At 41.0% G+C, this 12,176-nt stretch overlaps 1 protein-coding gene across 1 annotated transcript in view; it reads right to left on the bottom strand.

Moving 5' to 3' along the window:
* Window positions 1–12,176, bottom strand: part of grid1a (glutamate receptor, ionotropic, delta 1a) — a 355,103-nt gene that overhangs the window by 324,356 nt on the left and 18,571 nt on the right. The window contains exon 4 of the mRNA XM_034682583.1: window positions 10,596–10,884. The gene's annotated coding sequence lies outside the window, so the exon portion shown is untranslated. The remainder of the gene's footprint in view (window positions 1–10,595; window positions 10,885–12,176) is intronic.

Below are 12,176 nucleotides of genomic sequence, written 5' to 3' on the forward strand. Positions count from 1 at the left end.
GGAGTGCGGTACCAAGTTGCTGATTAAACAGCATATTCATTAAACAGGTGTGCCTTGGGCTGGTCAAAATGAGAGAGCTTTAAAATATGCAGTTTTATCAATATTATTCCACATGCATATTGAATAAAGGTATCAGTCAGATCTGTTGCCCTTTAATAGAACATTCATTTTAAAACCAAAAGCTGTCTCCAATGTAATTTCTGAGAATGATGTAAAAAAGGAAAACAGTGCTATCAATGAAAAAGAATCACTTTTAAGATGTGTTTATGCTTCTTGAATCTATTAGTAGCACACTGCTGCATGTCTGATTCCACCGTGTGAATCCTTACAAAATACCAGTGTTTACTGAATACTAAAGCAGATATAAAATATTCAAAATATGGCCTCTAAACAACAAGCTACAAAACATGTGGGTAAAATCTGACCCTTTGCAGACATTTTACACAGAATTCACAATATTTTTATGATCGTCCACTCTCTTTTCAAATTTACAGAATAGTTCAAGAAATAATACATCATTAAGATTCAATGGTTTATGAATGTTTTATTCCTCTGGCCATCATGTTTTTCTGGTGCAGACACTTGTGTAATTAAATTAGCACAGCCAAACTCTTGCATTAAAATGCATCACCACACTGTCCTCTTTTACATAATTAGATGCAAGCAGGGCCCTCATCTGATCTTCCTGTAACTGCATTAGGAAGCTGCTACAACTGTTTGATTAGGATGGTGGCGCACACTTCCAAACATGCGAGGAGGGTTTATGTCTTATTAATTGCTCGGTGGGAAAGTTGTACACACTCATTCAGTTTTGAGGTCAAGACACTGTGGGGTTTTCATTGAGAACATTGTTGTAAGTAAGCAAAATTGCATCAACAGGTTACCCAGAGCAGAGATTTGCAATCAAGGGTACTGAACCCCTGGGATTTCTGTTGCCAGAGAAGATGTGTAAAGATGATGAAGTGAGGTCATTGAATTTTCAAAAACACAAAACCCATGATTTACCTTCCACCATAAGAAACTCAAGCCAAAATAGTCGTCTATTTGAATTGAGAATTTTTGTTTCAATCTACTTTAACAAAGGGTCTGACAGAGGGTTAGACTGATGCAGTGAATGTAGAGGAGCACTTTTCAGTCATTTTCTTGGTAAAACACCAAAATAGCTGCTGCTAGTTTAAAGTGCTATTTTGAATCTGCAACAGTACAAGTTATAAACAAAGCAAACGTGTATTATTCTCTGTTACAAGAGCAAGAATCTGCATTTGAGCTTAGTATAGAAGAAAGGTGTATTTGCAACATCAAACAGATTTGGTAAAAGAGGGATTTTCAGTTTGGCCCAAGCCACACGTCTTGTTGCTCTGAATGGTTGTAGCGCCTCAAGAGCTCACACCTGTGATAACGGTTGGGGAATGTCAGGCCAGCACTCTTTTCAGAATCGAAGGAATTGATATCTTCTTTTACATTTCAAGGACTAGTCAATCAAAAAGGTACCAAGGAACCTATTCCAGATCCTCAACCTTGCAGCTGAAGCAGAAGAGCAGGGCTGCGTCTTGTCAATGGGTTACATATGCGTTCTAGCCGCTTTAACCATAAGGCCCCAGAGAGATCGGGGAGTCAGAGGGTGGACCCAGAGAAAGACAATCAAAGTGCTCACCACCAATACCAAAAAGGAGTAGTCAGTGGCTCTGGCTGAAAGAGTGGGTACTGTCAGAGTTGCCAAATTACCATCTGGGAACTGACTATGAGGCACAATAATAATCTAATCAACCTGCAGCGGATGCGGACTCAGTTTAGGGTGTCTGTGTGTAAAACAGCCATAACATCTTATGACAATGAGGTACACAACTGAAAACTGATGTAACAGAAGTGACGTCAATTGATGGTCTTCCCAAAGACCAATCAATCAATTCAATCATGGGGTTGTTCTTAAAGAGTTGTCATGTTTGAGACTGTAACACCTTCTTAGGGCAACTCCGGTCAAATCAAAGGAGAAGACTAAAGATTCCATCTTAGAATTCATCCCTGCAGTTAAGTCTGCAAAGTAAATGCAGTAATTTCTTCATTACATTTTCTGGAGGAGTGCTTGTCCATCTGTTTCTGGTGAGTCTCAGTTTCACTGTAAATAGTAAATAAAGCAGGGTATACACTGCAATAACATTGGGTTGATTTTAGCTGATGTTGGCAAAGGTCAGATTATTTAATCCTTTTAAAGATTATGTTGTCTGATTCTTCCGTTATGTGAGGTGTGTTAAGAGTGATTTTCCTTCCATTGATCTGCTTGGAAGACAACCAGGGCCACCCAAATTAAATCATTAATACTGACATGTTCAATATTTGTGATCAGTAATCCTGTTGTAAAGGTGGAACCCTGAGGATGGGGGAGCATGCACTCTGATGGAACAAAAACAGCCAATTGGTAAGCAAGCAGACAACAGATGGAAGCACACCATTGCAGCCCTGGCAATGACGGTGAACCTCAAGTATCAACTTAGATGGATGTCAGAGATCCCACTTGTTCTGAAAAAACAATTTTGAAAATACAGGTTTTTTGAATGGAGGTCAGATTGATTATTTCTTGATGCATTCCAGGAAGTAAGGGAACCTAATTTCTGATTGGCTTCAGCAGTATCAAGCAGATTTGTTAATTGGTTATGTGGTTATAAAGATGAATAGATATCGTCAGATTATTGCCAATGGTGACTGTTCAACTAATTGTGTTCTACCTATTTTTGCGCTTTATACAAGCTGTTTTACTTGGGCTGTTTTTATATACCCACAAAACTCTTTGAAAAACTCCCTGAAATGTTTTGGGTGGCCATCACTTTACCCACACTGAGATACACCTGAGATACTTGAACTCCTTCCCTTTCTGAAAAGTGTTAAATTAAATCTGCTATTTGGCTGAGAGAGAAACATAAGTCTGTGAACAAAGGTGAGCTACAGACTGAGTCAGAGGAAAAATCTAAAATAATTACAGATAAATAAGCATCTCCTTGTTCACAAGAAGGCCTATTTGTGAACAAAAACGTGGACATTCTTCCAGGCTCCGGTAATGATCCTCCAAAGCAGCTCTTGATCCCTGACTCCTCTTTGAAGTGAGAAGTGGATTCTCTTATTCTTTTTTGTGTCAGCACAGGATCACTAAAACACACCCCTTCACAATGTTATGTAAAAGCTCTGTGCATGGAGCACATTTCAGACACTGCTTATTTCATTTTCCCACCTGCAGGAGGGAGGGGAGGGGGGTCTTGAGGGGAATCACTTTCATCCCCACCCTTCACACACACCATCCACACCTCCCCTCAACTTGGTACACAGATGTTCCTTTCTAAAAAGAAAAAATGGAGAGATTCACACATTTCTCCTCATTGTCCCGCTTCCTCTTGTTTGTCTCTTGATGACGATGAACGTGAGCTGGATCTATATTTAGTCATGCAGTGTACTGTGATCCAATCTTGCCTGCATGCTTTGTTAATACAGATTCTGGCTCCAGTGTAAGAGCCCGCCTGGGGATGGCTTCCTAGATTTAGTTTGGCCCTCACCTAATCTTCTCCTCTGCGCTGTTGCACTGTTTCTTCCCATCTCATCATTCTCGCTCTACTTCTCTTCATCTCTCTCTCTCTCTCTTTTCGTGTCCATCTATCGCTCACTATCTCCCTTCTTTCTCCCTTGTGTGTGTGTGTGTATGTGTATGTGTATGTGTATGTGTATGTGTGTGTGTGTGTGTGTGTGTGTGTGTGTGTGTTTCTCAGAATCAGCCAGCAGAGGAGGAGGAGGAAAAGTGTGGCAGGACTGTGCGATTATTCACCCAGGCAAAGGCAGAGAGGCTTTTTTCCACTTACTCACTCACCTACTCAGCCCACGGCCAGTTTGCCTATCTGTGATGAAATTCATCAACACCACCACCACCACCACCCTCTTCGCCCTCCCCCTTCTTCCCTGCACACACTGACACACGATTCTCCTCAGAGAGAGAGAGAGAGAGAAAGAGAGAGAGAGAAACCTCCGATGGCAACTGTGTTAGAAATGGCTTCACACACAAAAACTTCCTTTACACCAAGTTCAATAAAAGTCTTCACTTTGCCCATTCGAGCACAAATTCCCTCACCAATTGCACAGAAAAAGCAGTATTTTTATCTTTGTGCTTTGACCAGTAAGATCACTTGAATTAGGTGTTTGCAAGTTTGCTCAAATAAAACAAAAATACTGATTGTATTCCCCAACAGGACATTACGCTCCAAACTGATGTTATGCAAATAAGCACAGAAAAGGAGAGCATGGGATGAGCGCTAGACTATCGGGACGGTCCAAGGCAGCCTGCAGTCTGAATTAATTGTGTCCTGGCATTTGGGGCCGGAGGAAGCTTGGGCAGGAGAGGGAGGGAGGGAGGGGTTTATCCCTCTTGGTGCGGCCCGGAGCTCTGCTGGAGTTTTAAGATCTGGTGATTAGGCTGTGAGGTCGAGCTACTCAGCGGAAATCTCCTCTGAATTCTGAGGAAGCGCTGAAGGCATGTTCTTCACCGCATCAGAAGAGGAGGAGGAGGAAAAGGGATCTTTTTTTTTTTTAGATGCAGGCTCAGATTCAGCTGGCCAGTATACAAAAAATGAGAGGACTTCAAGGTCCTTTGATTAGGATCCAGTTTCTCATTGTGAGACTTGTGATTGAACCGGGCAGATGCCTTGACACACAGAGCTAAGAGTTATTTTCCTCTGACTCAACTCTGTCTCTGTACACCTTTGTTTCAGTTTTTATTTAACATCTCTAGTGTCTCACTTTGCCCTCCATATCTAGTGCTGTCTGTTGTGATAATTTCTGGTATCAAAAACAGGCTATAACTGCAACTATAGATCACCCAACCATCCATACTGCAGTACTGAAATGTGTAGTATAACTCAGAAAATAACTAGCTTAAAATGAAAATTCCCTTTAAATTCATACTGCGAGGAAGAAAAATGCCCAAGGCTGAATTTCTACCTAAGGCCCTGCATTATTCATGTGACGGTCTGCAGTGGGTTTTGGTAAACAGCTTGGAAAACACCCCACCCCACCCCCTGATAGATAAGGAATAAAAATCCAACCTGATACACCTACACCTATAGCTTTACTTTGAATAAAGAAAACAACCAGTGTTATGGGAAGGCCATCATGTGTGAAAGTAAGTGTTCACAGCCTTAGTGCACAGGTATGGAAATCAATAATAACAGAACAAAAACGTGTTTTCACCAACAGAACAACACAGCCTATTGTGTGGGGGAAAAATGCACTCTGGGTTAAAACCCTGAAAAGAAGACAGAATAATTATTTAAATGTTTCCAATTCTTGTAATGAGGGCAGTTTTTTTATATTCAGATGAAATATTGTTCATTAGTGCACTTCTTTTATTTAGCAGCATTAGTACATATTGACAGGAGACAAACTGGACCTTTTGTATAAACCTAATACAAAGCTATGCTGTCAATAGAGCTCTGAAAAAGGTTGTTTATCACATGTGCAGAATAAATCACACAGCCCTGTTTGAGAAAACAATATATACCACGTGTTGGAGTGGGAAGCTTAAATAACCACACTGTGTCTTCTTTACTGATGGGACTAATATTCTACATTTTATTAAACTTAATTCTGGAGTAAGAACTCAGAATGCTTCTGAAGTGCTATGTCAAAAATGGTTTGGTTTGGTTTGGGCAGTTGAATGCACTTTCAACATTGGTTTCTCCCCGACATACGTATTTAAAGCTGGGGTTGGTAATCAGATTTAGATACACTTTTTGTTATACTGGTTAAAATAATCTTTATGTCCTGATGGCAATCAATACATAATGTGTTCTGAAAAAAGAGCGAAGAAAAGCTGCTATCTACAGCCAGAGTAAACCTGGGAAAACACCAACCAATCAGCCTTTTTTGGGTCCCAAAATTTTAAACCATTCAAATCCCATCCTGCCGTTCTGCCCGCCTCCTGCGCGTACATTTCCCCGGCGTGCACTCTGAGTCACCGTCTCCTGCCTCTGCTTCCCCTGACTCTATTTACTGCCCCTCTCGCTCAACCTCGGGCCTGTCCCCTCTGACCCGATGAGGTGCTTTGCTCAGGACTGTAGTCTGGATCAGAGTCTAAATAGCTCTCACCACGGGGGCTCTGACAAGCAGAAGAATGCATGACATTTAGTATGTCCTACAGAAAATGTAGATGTATTGTAGCGTCCGTCTGGACACTGTAGGGATGACGAGCCGATTCGTGAACACGTTTAGTTTTAATAACCGATCACTGTCGGCTGTGATCACGCCAACCAACAAAACAACAATCAATGTTTGAATGAATGAAGAACTTCTCCTCTTGTCTCTCCTCTCTCCAGCTCACACACTCTACACCTCTCCTGATGCCTTCACTAACCGTCAACACTGTAGGAATTAAGAGCATCTACACTGAACACGTTTAACAAACAGTAGAGCTGTTACAGTATTATATGTGTTAGAACTTTTCTCCTGATATCATGTAACTGGTACAACTGGATAATGCTAGCATGACAGTTGTGAGTACTAACAACAGCCATATTTATTTGTGTTTTTAACTTTCACTATGATAATGTTTTGGTGAGGACCGGTTTTGAATCAGTCACCATCATATGGTCAGTGGCGCTCGTGCATGTGAGCGGGGGGGGGGCGTTTTGGAGGAGCTCAGAGGGAGGAGGGGAGGGGTTAGACGGAGTCCTGAGGAAATGCTACATTCATATTCATGCTAGTTTTCCGAGACTGCCAACCCCAGCTTTAAGTGGGTATCTTATTCAAGATGAATGTGTTGGACGCATCAACCTATCCAAGTGTGTAATGGTGAATGTTTGTGTATTGTGTTGTGTGTATTTTTGTATTCCCATTACCTATGATTGGTACTGTTCTTTTTTATAATACTCAAATCTATAATTAATATCTTAGTTACATCATACAGCCATCCAATGATAAAAGTTGAGCCATAGCTCCAATGCAACATAGCAAAGCTGTGATGAACCGAGTCATCCCTCTAAAATACAACAGCAGATAAAAAAATAAAACCCGGTACAATACACAAAATAATATATTACAACACACAGTCATGCGTTTGTGAAGCTAAACTGATTATCTTGCAAAAAAAAGGATCAACAATCTCATTCTTCTCAGGGTGAGAAGCACAATTTCTTCTTCTCTCCTCTGCCATACAGCCACAACACTCGTTTGTCAAACCACCAGCTCTGTTTTCAGGTATGGAAGACCTGCTGCACAACATCCATGACATAAATATGAGCTGCTTTAAATCCACCGCTCTCTCCGAGATGCAGCTTCTGATGCCACTCCCGTAGAGTGCCTCCCGCACAGCAGTTAAGTCCTCTTCTGGGGATTCTTTAATTGCATCACTCAGCAATCATGACACACTCCCATCCCCTCGGGAAGACGACTGTTCCTCTCCATTTGTGTCAATCAAGTCTGCTGTGGTTAACCTCTGTCACCTGTCACTCATCTGATATAACGCTGCAAGCAATGAGGGATGCAGACAGGAGATCTTATGCCTGCCAGCGTAAAAGAATTTCAATTAGAGTTTTTAATTATTCACTGGATTATTACCAGTATACAGTCAGCTTGTGGGGTTTATGTTGGTGATTTGAAAACCAATACCCAACCAATGTAGAACATGATTTACATAGGTCTTAAAGTCCCCAGTTGACTTACCCTTTGTTTAGTCAACTCCTCCCACAATAAATGTTAGGACGGCCATGTCGACGATACTTCTCTGTAATCACTAGATGACCATTCATTGATCCAATATCAGACATTAACCCACCATGCACTGATCACACCCATCAAGTGACACCTGTCATCCACTTACAGCCACCCCTTCATGTACGTTAGATAAACCTACAGCATCACAAGTGCTACATCTTCCTGAAACAAGCTTTGTTCATGGATGGTGTTTGATTGACTTGTGGCACACTAATGTGGAAAAGAACATGGATTTACCGGAAAAAAAGAAAAGACTGCAGCTACAGCAAGTAATGGGAAACAAAAAAGACTTTGTCTGAGCCGGTCAGCAGTGACTCAACAAAAGCTTTCTGCACTTCATGCTGTCAGGTGTTTCCAAAAGTCCACAGAGGTGAGCATGACCTAACAATGCAAGCTTGCTACAGAGATTCACAGGACAGCCACGATAGGACAAGATGCAAACAATAACGGTGCAATTATTGTGACAAAAGACAGTTTGAAACTGTCAAGAGAAATTTGATATATCCATGGAAAACTTTGTGGACTTGGTGAGTCATGCTCGCTTTCGGGTTTTGAATCCAAATTCTGTGATTAGTTCTATTGGAAGGATCAAAGTGGTGATTCATCATATTATTTATTTCAAGGTTTATTAGAGCAGTCTTCAAAATGAAGTCCAGGGACTATCAGAGGTCAACAAGGGGGTTACAGGAGGTCCCATGTCAGGAGTAGAGTAATTCATCTCACTTTATTAATTTGATCTTTGAGTAATACAGTGAAATGACACTTTTGGTCATGGTTTTTTTACTGTTTGTATTAAAACATCTTAAATTATTCTCAGATGAAGGTCAGTGGTATAAAACAATAGTTTTGTTAAAACTACAGATTAACTACACATTTCTAGTATATGTTTAAGCATTATACACATTACACCACCGCTGAAACTCCCAACAAAATATTCTATCCCTTATTTGGTACCAAGAAAAATTGGCAACCCTACTGAGACACCAATATTGCATCGTTGTGGTTGCAATGTGTAAGTACAAAGACTTGATGATGGAAGAATTTCAATACAGCTTTGTTGGACTCGTGTCAGCAGCTGGTGTTTACTTTGCCTGTTCTGAGCACGAGTAGAAACATGTAAGAGCAACATGGTGGGCTCTGTGGTCAAGATCCACCCTTTGTATTAATATGTTTTAACATGTGCAATGGTAACAAAAAACCATTTCATTAGAGTGACGTCACCAATGAAAAAAGTAAATGAATATTGTATTCCATTTCCACTCGTGTATTTTCACCTCAACTTTGAGAAGTTGTCTGTAAAGCCCTTTGACTATGTATGAAATGTCCTTCTAACAACAGGAGAAAACGGTGAGAGGTAGTAAGTTATTAATCCAAATAAAAAAGATGCCTGATGATCTCTGCCATACTTCACTTTATCATTGAATACTTGTTCATACTCCAGGTCTGTACAGAAGTCCTCTTTTTCCTCTGAACAATTCAAGTTTGAGCATCTTCAATTCCATGAAAATCATACAAATTTAATCTGCTGGTTGAGTCCATAAAACCTACTAAATGAAGGTCAGGGGGAGCCTATTTAGCAGACTGTTTTTAATATAAGGAATGAAACATGACACTCAGACACTGAATCGTGGAAAGTCAGCTTTGCTGATGTCATTAGAAAGTCAGATAATAAATATACCACATGCCTTGTCTCCAACCTTTTCCAGACTAAAACTTAAATGAAAAAGTTTGGCTCAAACTCAGATATAACTCAATAAACTCAAAGTATTCTTTGTAGAGGAGTCCATTGGTTGACAACTACCTCACGGCATAATGATGCACGTTTCTGATTTGGAAACACCGTTCTAATACATTATATAACTTCCAACTAAATTCTTTCTAGGAAAGTCAATTTAAAAATAATGAGTGTCTCTCCACATTTGGAAGCACCCAATCTGCTCTGCCGTTCTTAAATTCTCCAATTCCAGCATCTGTCCTCCCTTGCACTCATCTGTCTTCATCCACTTCCAACAGTTGCTAGGAAACAGTGCACGCTCACATGTGCATATTAAGTTTTGAATCAAAACAATATTCAGTGTGCAATGAATCGTCTAGTCGATTAAGTCTCAAAGAATAGTTCTGTTGAAACATACCTGTGAGGCAAATCACTTTCATGAGTCGGATACTTTAATACGATCACCTAGAATTAAACCATAATGCACGACACTACTTTATTACTTAAGAGAGTAATAAAATCACACTAATGTTTTATTTAGTGATGAATTAGTCATGCTGAGCCTCAATCATCAGGCCGATCAGTCTCCCTTTCTCCTTACATGACCCAGAAACCCATTGTTGAACTGCTCACAGTAAATATTCTGCTTTGTAATCAACACCTATGGGGGATTTCTAATTAGGCAAGGAAACAGCACAACACTGCGAGTAGAAGGCGGGACAAGAGGGAGGAAGTGTGGAGGAGTGGGCTAGCTAGGGAATGGAGAGAGGAAGCGAATAACAGAAGAGAGGTGGGAAGACGGAAGGAAAGAACAGGAAAGAAGATGACAGGAAGACTGGGAACTCATCAATTAATGATAATGCAACGGCGACTGGAGACAGTCACTGGAAAATCACACAGAACTGGAGTCAGAGATATGAGGAGCGGAGTGAAAGAAGGCAGAAATTTATGGTGATTTGTACAAGGATGGAGATTTGCAAGAAAATAAAATTGGACAGAGAAATTTGCACATAAAATGACCAACAATGAAAGTGGATTGAGGGAATGACAGAGGGGAATAAAGGGCCTCACACAGGCTTCTTAAACATGATCTGAGAAGGCAGCAGGGTAGCCTTCTAGCCACCCTGTTCCTACGTACCTGCCTGTCAGCCTGCCAGCACTGCATATCCCACGGATGATGTTCCACAGGGGGCCAGGCTCCGTGCCGACACATTCCAACACAGAGCCCCTTTGAGTGGGCATGAGGCGATGGTTATGTGGCCAGGGACCGGCCCGGGTCAGCCAGAGCTGCAGAGCTAATACGTGCCTAGACTTTTACCACAAAGCCCCTCAGGTCCTGCAGTCAATGAGCCCAGAGATTGCTGTGCCGCTTTCACTTTGGGAGCCCAGGATCTGGGAGAGAGCACAGAGGGGTGAAGCCAAAAGTCCTGGAATGAGAAGTAAGACAAACAGACGTTTAAGCAGAAGATACAGCTGGCTGCTTCTACATCTCGCTAGCCCCTGATGTGTACTCAACATTAGCAGCAACACAACACAGAAGCTGGGCAACACACTGATTCTTCTCTCCCGTCACCCATGGCTGAAATTTCATTTTAAATACGAGGCTGAAACCAGGGGGGATTTGGGGATTTTTCTCTGTTTGTACCAATTTTGCAATTCACACAAGCAGTGCAGGCTTCCCCAAATCATACTTGCAAATGATGCATGGGAATATAGGAAAGTGGGTTCACAGGGGTGTGGGGAAGTAAGCAAGAAACCACGTAACCAACCAAATCAAAACCAATGTTTCAGGGAATACCCTGCTGAGACGAGCAGTGCAGAGTGAGCTTAGTCAGGGGGCTTAAGACACTCCCTTGAAGACAACAATAATCTGCAGGGCTGTCCAACTGACAGGGCTTGCAAAAAGCTTGCTGAAATGTTGCATGTCTTTATCTGAGTGAAAAGCACACCTGCATGAAACACCTTGAGGATGAAGGCAGACAGCCAAAGTTCTGACCTCTATTGCACAAGCATTAGCAAGATATTTTACATGACACCATCTCATTTTTCACAACACCGGGTTTTGGATAAGGCTTGCTTCAGATAAGAAACACCTAGACTAAAACAAGATAAGGAGACAAGTTATTTTTACAGTTTAAAAGCTGATGGAGATTTGTATGTAAAATATTACAAGTTCTTCTACCTAACCTGAGCACAGGTGTAATAAGACAGGGTAAATAAAAATTCCTCTATGTGTGTGTGTGCGTGTGCGTGTGTTTTCAGTAACTTTTAATCAACTGTAACAATGCAATACAAAAATAAGAAGGCAGGGGTCACATTTAATTTATGTCCTACTCTTCCCTTGAAGAAAAAATAAACTAATCAAAATCTATTCAGCACCTATGCAATCTTTGATTACTCAATCTCATTAAGATTAAGAGATCACGGTCTCTTTTCAAAGAGATACCTGAGGAGAGGAAACATTCTGAAGAGACCAGAGCAAAAACACCTTCACAATTCAACAAATGAATCCACAACACCATGAAAAACCTCAGATTGTAAAGCTTTAATAATACCAAGGTGAATGTATTTTGAAAGCAATCTACACAGAATATTCCATTTAAAAAGACGCATCTACAAGCAGTCACTCCAGGATACTTAGTAGTTTACTTTGTGGACAATATAGTCCCAGTGGTTTCTGTCTTATCTCGACATTTTATCGAAACTGCAAACGTGGCCT

Source organism: Notolabrus celidotus, chromosome 4 (assembly GCF_009762535.1).
Source record: "Notolabrus celidotus isolate fNotCel1 chromosome 4, fNotCel1.pri, whole genome shotgun sequence".
NCBI lineage: Eukaryota > Metazoa > Chordata > Actinopteri > Labriformes > Labridae > Notolabrus > Notolabrus celidotus.